This window comes from Myotis brandtii, unplaced genomic scaffold, assembly GCF_000412655.1.
Source record: "Myotis brandtii unplaced genomic scaffold, ASM41265v1 scaffold2021, whole genome shotgun sequence".
Taxonomy (NCBI): Eukaryota; Metazoa; Chordata; class Mammalia; order Chiroptera; family Vespertilionidae; genus Myotis; species Myotis brandtii.
In genome coordinates this window covers 12,883-22,061 of record NW_005357523.1, presented here as the reverse complement: position 1 = coordinate 22,061, position 9,179 = coordinate 12,883, and the positions used below count along the sequence as shown (strand labels likewise).

At 39.7% G+C, this 9,179-nt stretch overlaps 1 protein-coding gene across 2 annotated transcripts in view; it reads right to left on the bottom strand.

The window, feature by feature from the left end:
* Positions 1 to 9,179, bottom strand: part of LOC106725943 (zinc finger protein 773-like) — a 16,202-nt gene that overhangs the window by 6,089 nt on the left and 934 nt on the right. Inside the window, exon 2 of one of the 2 annotated variants that reach the window (XR_001361951.1) lies at positions 8,640 to 8,857. The exons of the other annotated variant lie outside the window; for it this stretch is intronic. The gene's annotated coding sequence lies outside the window, so the exon portion shown is untranslated. Of the gene's footprint in view, positions 1 to 8,639; positions 8,858 to 9,179 lie in introns of those variants that run through there. 2 annotated transcript variants of the gene reach the window in all.

The window sequence follows — 9,179 nt, the reverse complement described above, 5'->3', positions numbered from 1 at the left end:
TGATTGATGCCATCTGTAGAGACCTTATAGATGGTTCAGATGAAATACCTTCAGCAACAGAAATGTGCAGTGACATAGATCTGGCAGGACATCTCTGTATGTTAGAACGTGCAACATAATTACATAGTGTTCCAACATAAAAACACACACATAGAACAGCAAAAACACTTATGGGAACTTTACAAAAGATAGGTGATTAAATGTATAGGATATAATTCAGAAAACTGAGGATTAACAAATTTTCTTGTACTATTGTTAACTTCTAACTAAGAAACTACATTTCCTACACATCTAAGAAATTTCTCACATTTGTACTCTAGTGGAGAGCAAATTTAGAAATTTGGCTGAGAGATACCTCATATTAATTGCACTCATAAGGGCTTTCTCCATTGTGAACTCTCCGATGATATAGGAGACCACTTCTACCTTTATAAGATTTCCCACATTCAGGGCATTTATAAGACTTTTCTCTTGTATGAACTCTCTTATGTTGATGAAGGATGTTCTTAGAGGTAAAAGATTTCCCACATTCACTACAATGATAAGGCTTTTCTCCAGTGTGAACTCTCTGATGATATTGGAGACCATTGATACTTTTAAAACATTTCCCACATTCAGTGCATTTATAAGGCTTTTCTCCCGTATGAACTCTCTGATGATAACGAAGTGCATTGCTCCGTGCAAAAGATTTTCCACATTCACTGCAATTATGTTTTATGTAATTAAATGGAATGACATACATTGAGAAACTTAAATGTAATTAAGTTTTATGTCAAAATTTTCTTTTATAATCCTGATTTTTTTCTTAATAAGAAAGGGGTACATTTTAAAAAAATATATTTTAAAATATTTTTTATCCCAGAAGAATTATGTCAGACTATCTGGGGTGGAGCCTGGCCTAATTAGTTTTTCCCCAGCTTTACTGGGGTATGATTGACAAATAAAAATTGTATATATTTCAGTTGTAAAAATAATAGTAGTAACAATAATAATTCATTAGATAGAGAGTATGGACCATGGATTCATCACTTTGTCTCCTTTGTCTCTGACACAGTGGGTGGTCAAAAACATTTTCTGTAACTTATGTGAAAACCTCAGTTAAATTGATAATATATTTTTCAATAGAAAGAGAAATATTCTATTACTTTTAACTATCACAGTAAAATATAGATAACATATGATATTTTTATAATTCTGGAAAGAAGAAATAACATTGAATTGAGACCTCATAAAAATAATAAATTGAGAATGTGATAATTACCTAGTGAATCCAGACTGTAGGTAGCCAACCTTGATAATTAAAGCTGAAATTTCAGCTTAATATGTGCTTTTTCCTTGGACATGCTGCAACATATCCAGAAACTGTGCTTTATCTTGTCAATAATGAAGTGTCAAGACTGCAATGTTTTCTGGTGTGAAATAGATACTGAATACATTTTGATACATAACCAAAATCTTAGCATTAAAACAAGTTTAGATAATATTGAGTCATATTCGATTCAGTTAATGCATATATAACCCACTGGGTTTTACTAGATTTTATTCTAATTAAATATAGTCTTGCTGTGCCTCATTCTCAAAAGAAATCATGAGAAAGAATTAATATAGTTACGTATGGTCATATAATTTATCCATTTATATTCCATTTTATCAGAAATCATTTCTATTGTTGTTTTAGCTGCAAAAACTAATCTGGATTGCCTTAAGTGGGGCAGTTAATTGGTTTCAGACTCCCTGGTCAGTATATTCATTATAGCTGCGAACAGTTTCTTTACAAGTAAAAAGGGAAAAGAAAAATAAGACTTTTGAGAGAAGCTGTAATTAAAACAGATAACCAGGCAAGGAAGGTAAGCGAAATATAAATTGCACATCTATTTCACAACTAAATATAATTGATATGGTTTTTGTTTTAAAATAGTTTTCTTACATAAGAATCTCTAGAAATTTCCAGAAATTCTTTTAAGAAAGGCACATTGCATGGAATAATAAAATTGTTTTGTCTCTAGAGGTTTTATCATTCTGTTTCTAAAGTAACAACATCAAATACTTTTCTACTTTTTAGAGTAACCAAAACAAACAAGCAAACTTAATCTGAATTGTTTATTAAACTTTGGGTCTCTGAAACACGTAAAACATGTCTCAGAAGATGAACAACTTAGCTTTAGGCAAATACAGGCTAGTATATGTATTAGAAAAATCAAAATATATTAGAAAATGAGTACTATAAAACCCCAATAACTACTATATGCTGGCTATATATTATGTACAAGTATTATTTGATTAAACGACTTTTGGCACACGTGATAAACTTCTCCTTCAAAGTTAGAAATGCACACCAATATGCAAATGTTTATATACCTCCCTGGCACCTGGAGTACTGATGGGTATCATATTTTAAATCAATATTTTTCCAGCCTACTCTCTTTATACTGGGGTTTAGATGAGAAATTAGAAGTGGAGAGAATCTTTCTTTTTTTATCTATCAGGAAAGGAAAAGTTCTGAGAAGTTTGGTATTATCTCATTTTTCCAGAAGAGGAGGAATACAAGTATGTTTCCTTTATTTACCCTTTCTTGGTAATCATTTTAGCACAGTGAAGGAAAGAGAATGAAGAGACTAATGAAAATATATAAAAAGATAATACATACTATAAATAATAAATTAGTGTTTGTAGAGCCATTTTAATTTCTTTTTTTTTTATTGCTTAAAGTATTACAAAGGGTATTACATATGTGTCCTTTTTTCCCCCCCGGCCCTTGACAATCCCCTGGCCTCCCCTACCCCCCAGTGTCTTATGTCCATTGGTTATGCTTATATGCATGCATACAAGTCCTTCGGTTGATCTCTTACCCCCTTCCCTCCTGCCCCCCAACCCCCCCCCGCCTTCCCGCTGCAGTTTGACAATCTGTTTGAGGCAGCTCTGCCTCTGTATCTATTATTGTTCAAAAGTTTATAATGGTCTCTATTATCCATGAATGTGTGAGATCATGTGGTATTTTTCCTTCATTGACTGGCTTATTTCACTTAACATAATGCTCAATGATGCAAATCTTAAAAGAAAAACTAAAACGAGGTATGGTCAGCACTGTGGTAGAACAACAAAGCACAAATGAGATCACAGGCAAAAGACCTATGAGAACGACATCAGCAAGATGGCAGAATCAGAGAAAGAGAATCTTTCCCCATCCCAGAGTAAGTAGACACCTATCCATGAAATAAAATCCCACAGGAAATGGGAATAACAGTACCATGAAGACAAACAGGAATACAGAATAGCAAATAAGGACAACTGCATAGAAAGGATAACAGGAAACTGGGTGAGCAAACACATTTGAAGATACCTAAGGTCAAAAACAAGGGTTAATAATAACTAACTACCTAACTACTAACTAAGGAAATAAAGGAAGGAAGGAAGGAAGGAAGGAAGGAAGGAAGGAAGGAAGAAAGGAAGGAAGGAAGGAAGGGTCGGCCCTAGCGGATTTGCTCAGTGGATAGAGTGTCAGCCTGCGGACTGAAAGGTCCAAGGTTCCATTCCACTCAAGGGCATATGCCCAGTTTGTTGTGGGTTCAGTCCCCAGTAGGGGCATGCAGGAGGGAGCTGATCAGTGACACTTTCTCATCATTAATGTTTCTCTCTCTCTCTCTCTCTCCCCCCACTCCCTCTCAGAAATTAATAAATATATATATATTTTTAAAAAAGGGTCAGCCATAGCCAGTTTGGCTCAGTTGGATAAAGCATCTTCTTCTGGACTGAAGGGTCCCAGGTTCGATTCCGATCAAGGGCATGCACCTTGGTTGCCCTTTACCGGGCACATCCCCAGTGGGGAGCGTGCAGGTGGCAGCTGATCCATCTCTCTCATCGATGTTTCTAACTCTCTATCCCTCTCCCTTCCACTCTGTAAAAAATCAATAAAATAAATATTAAAAAAAAAACTTAAAAAAAAAAAGGGATGTGGATGGTGAGATATTTAGGTATTTCCCAAAACTCAAGAGGCACATCAAAAACCTTCCAAAGATGACAGAACGGACTGTCAAAGCCTTCAAAAGCTGTTTTTAAACATCATCGAGTCAAGTATTGAGCAGTTCTTCTCAAGATTTGCGAAATTCAGAGAACTGGAAGAGACAGCAAAATTCATGAGATTTCCAGACAGCATGAAACTGGAGGAACTAAACTTACAAATGTTTTCATGGATAGACATGGCTGACTTTGAAATGCAGTTGATTGAATTTCAGAGTAGCTCAATTTGGAAGCAGAAATTTATTGACCTTAGAGTTGACTTGGAAAACATTGAAAAAAAGCGAGACAGGAATACCAGAGAGAAGTGTCGAAAACGAACTATTGAGGACTTGGAATGCCATTCCAGAAAATTTTTTCTGTTTAAAAAACTTGGCGACAGCGTTACTCTCCATGTTTTCATCCACATACGCTTGTGAATCTTTGTTCTCAGTGATGAATTTTGTTAAGTCTCGTAATAGGAGTAGCCTGACGGATGAAAGTAGTAGCTTGTGCATATCTCTGAAGGTCACGAAATATAAACCTGATGTAAAATCTCTGTCATCAGTGATGCAGCAGCAAAAGTCCCACTGATAATATCAAACGGAGTCATAAAGTTTTCTGTTGGACTATCAGTGTACATGTATACATTAAAAAATAAATGTATTTTTCATCATCATATACTGTGTTTTTGTTGCTCAAATGAATTTTATTATTACTTCAAGATTCTTCACATACGTACACCTTAAGAGATATCAAGTAGGTGTAACATGTACTCAAAAAAATTAGGGTTGGCACAAAGAAGAATTTTGATTCAGAGATTTTGCTGGTTTTGGCACGCACTCACAAAAAAGGTTGCCCACCCCTGAAATAGGAGATCACAATTTGATTCTTTGTTAGTACACCTGCACTGGTTGCAAGTTCAATCACCAGTGGGGGCTCGTGCAGGAGTCAGCTGATCAATGACTCTCTCTCATCATTGATGTTTTTATCTCTCTCTCCTTTTCCTCTAGAAAATAGAAAATACATATATTTAACTAATTAATTAATTAATTAATTTAAAGAATAAATAAATATCCCTAGCCACTGTGCTTCACTGATGACAGTGCTGCCTTGTGCACTGGAGGGCTAGGGTTTGATTCCCAGTCAAAGGTAGATACCTGAGTTGCAGGTCCGATCCCCACTCACAGTAGAGGCAACATGTGGGAGGCAGCCAATCGATGTTTCTCTTTCTCTCTCTCTCTGTCTGTCTGCCACTCTCTCTCTAAAAAAACAATCAGTGGAAAAAATATCCTCACTATTCGGGTGAGGATAAAAGAAGAATAAAGAATTAAAATCAGAAAAGTTACGGGATGCAAAATAAACATGCAACCATTAGTTCCATTTCTACAACCTAATAATAAATTCTTTGATGGAAAAATGAAGAATGTAATCAAATTTACAAAAGAATCAAAAACAATAAAACCCAAAGAAAAAAATTCAACCAAAATGTGAAACATCTGTACAGTGAGTACTATAAGACAGTGATGAAAGGAATGAAAGAAAACACAAATCAGTTGAAAGACAACCTGTGTTTATGGATCTGAAAATGAAATATGGTGGAGATTGCTATAGTACATAAGGCAAACTACAGATTAAATGCAATATCAATAACTCCAATGGTATTTTACAAAGAAATGAATAGAGCCCTGACCACTTTGGGTCAGTGGCTAGAGCGTCGGCCTGTGGACTGAAGAGTCCCTGGCTCGATTCTGGTCAAGGGCATGTACCTTGGTTGCGGGCACATCCCCAGTAAGGGGTGTGCACCTCCTGCACACTCCATACTGGGTATGTGCCCGCAATCAAGGTACATGCCTTTGACCAGAATCAAACCTAGGCCCCTTGAGTCCACCGGCCGAGGCTCTATCCACTGAGCAAAACGGGCTAGGGCAGTGCTCGGCAAACTGTGGTTTGCGAGCCACATGCGGCTCTTTAGCCCCTTGAGTGTGGCTCTTCCACAAAATACTGACTTCTGCGCATGGGTCACGAAGTTTCAATCTCACTGTACGTGCACGCCGGCACGTGGTATTTTGTGGAAGAGCCACACTCAAGGGGCCAAAGAGGCGTCTGTGGTTCACAAGCCGCAGTTTGCCGACCATTGGGCTAGAGCAACAAAAGATATCTTTAGCAAGAAGAAAGCTGGTGGCATCACACCTCCTGACTTCAATTTATTACAAAGAGAAAGCAACCAAACAGTGTGTTGCTGGAGAAACACAGACACATACATCAAGAGAACAGAACAGAAAACAGAAAAAAACCCAGGCACATGACTTTAAGTAATCTTTGACAAAGCTACAAGCCACAGAAGAAGGGAAAGATAGTTTCTTCAACCAATGGTGCTGGTATAAATGGACATTCACATGTAAAACAACAAAACTGGACAGCACTGATAAAATCTAAGCCAACTGTATGACAGAATTAAATGTGAGCGCAAAAACTTAAAACTCCTCACAACCTAGAAGAGAAGAAGCTTTGGAGGTTTGTTTTGGACAGGATTTTCTGAATGTGACACCAACCACCACACAAAATAGAAAACATAAACAGTCCACACTGCAACAAATAAAGAAAAATAGCGTCTTCACTGCACAACAGCAATAAATGAAGTGAAATGAAAGGCAATCTATAGAACAGAAGAAAATACTTGCAAACCATATGAAGGAATCCCTTGGAGATATTGTGGATTTGGCTATGACCAGCACAATAAAGCGAATATTGAGATATAGACAGAAATTCACACAAATAGTTGGAGTTCCCTGGGAATAATGAAGGTATCTTAATACTATACTGTAGGCTAATAATAATGCAATGACTCTGCCTCAAAAGAAAAGTCTATATGACTTCATTAACAATATTTAATTGCTAAGATACAAATTATGAACAACAAATACACATCTATCAACAAGTGAATCTGAAAATCAAGTGAATAATCTGATGAACAGAATGAACTGGTGATTATAAAAATCAGGGGCATATGATCCATCTCTCTCATCGATGTTTCTAACTCTCTATCCCTCTCCCTTCCACTCTGTAAAAAATCAATAAAATAAATATTAAAAAAAAAACTTAAAAAAAAAAAGGGATGTGGATGGTGAGATATTTAGGTATTTCCCAAAACTCAAGAGGCACATCAAAAACCTTCCAAAGATGACAGAACGGACTGTCAAAGTCTTCAAAAGCTGTTTTTAAACATCATCGAGTCAAGTATTGAGCAGTTCTTCTCAAGATTTGCGAAATTCAGAGAACTGGAAGAGACAGCAAAATTCATGAGATTTCCAGACAGCATGAAACTGGAGGAACTAAACTTACAAATGTTTTCATGGATAGACATGGCTGACTTTGAAATGCAGTTGATTGAATTTCAGAGTAGCTCAATTTGGAAGCAGAAATTTATTGACCTTAGAGTTGACTTGGAAAACATTGAAAAAAAGCGATTAGAGACAGGAGTACCAGAGAGAAGTGTCAAAAACGAACTATTGAGGACTTGGAATGCCACTTTGTGGGGGGGAAAAAGGAACAAATGTAAAAGTCCGAACAATAAAGATTTAATTAATGAAAAATAAAAATAAAAAAATAAGGATAAAAAAATACAGTTATTAAATAGGATAAGGATGTAGAGACAGTTTTTCAAAAATATATACAAACTAGAGGCCCGATGCATGAAATTCATGTGGGGGTGGGGGTGGGGGGGTGTGTTTCTCAGCCCAGCGTGCATCCTCTCTAAGCTGGGACCCCTCTCACAATCCAGGACTGCTGGCTCCTAACTGCTCCTCTGTCTGCCTGCCTGATTGCCCCTAACTGCTTCGTCCTGCCAGCCTGATCACCACTTAACCACTCTCCCGCCATCCTGATCATTGTTAACTGCTCCCCTGCCAGCTGAAGCCCCTAACTGCCATCCCCTGCAGGCTTGGTTGCCCTAACTGCCCTCCCCTGCCAGCCCAGTCACCCCTAACTGCAATTTCTTGCCAGCTGGGGCGCTCCCAACTGCCCTCCCTGCAGGCCTGGTCCCCACCAACTGCCCTCCCCTGCAGGCCTGGTCCCCCCTAACTGCCTTCCCCTGCAGGCCTCAACTGCCCTCCCCTGCTGGCCTGGTTCCCCCCAACTGCCCTCCCCTACAGGCCTTGTCCCTCCCAACTGCCCTCCCCTGCTGGCCTGATTGCCCACAACTTCCCTCCCCTGCAGGCCTGTTCCCCTTAACTGCCCTCGCCCGCAGGCCTTGTCTACCCATCTGCCCTCGCCTGCAGGCCTGGTCCCCCCAACTTCCCTCCCCTGCTGGCCTGGTCACCCCTAACTGCCCTCCCCTGCAGGCCTGATCGCCCACAACTGCCCTCCCCTGCAGACCATCTTCTGTGTTCCATCTTTGACCAAATGAAGGTGGCCATCTTGGACCACATGGGGGCAGCCATAGGAATATAGAAAATGCTTTCCTCACTAATTAAGGTGGAATCCTTTAAGCTTCCTGCAACACTACCAACCACAAGTCCTTCCCTGTGAATTTAGTGCAGCGGGGAGTATTGGGACTTCAGGAATAGAAGGGAGCAGTGGAACCAACCCTTCCCCAGGACAGCAACTGCCCAGGAAACTGGAAAATCAAGCAGTACCACAGTCTACCTGGGAGGTCAGAGCAAACCCTGGAGGATGGGCTCTGAAAAATTGCAAAGCCAAGTAAGTCCAGGTCACTGGTGAGAGTGAGGGTCTTACCCAGGGAGGATGTAAGTTCAAAGTTCTCCAGCATCACATTCAGGTACAGCTGTCTCTGACCCTCATCAAGGAGGCTCCACTCCTCCCTGGAAAAGTACAGGGCAATGTCCTCAAAGGTCACGCCAACCTGTCAGAATTGAGACAATTGTAACCAGACCTGCCTTTCTGAGAACTGCAGTTCTATTCCTTACACACCTTCCCCCCCTCAACCTCCTCCAGGGCACCCCAGTTTAGTGCGGACACCAGGCCCTAATGCCAGTGCAGGCTGCTTTCTCATCACAGTCCCATTATTCACTGTGATTGCCCTCAGCAAAGCAGCTGGGTTGGGTGGGAAAGATTGGGGGAGGGGAGGGTAGAGGGCAATGCCATTTAAGGTCTGGGCGATGCCTGCAGGGCCCCAGCCTTCCAGCCAAGCAACACCACTGCAGGCTCCTAGATCCTGCCTCCAA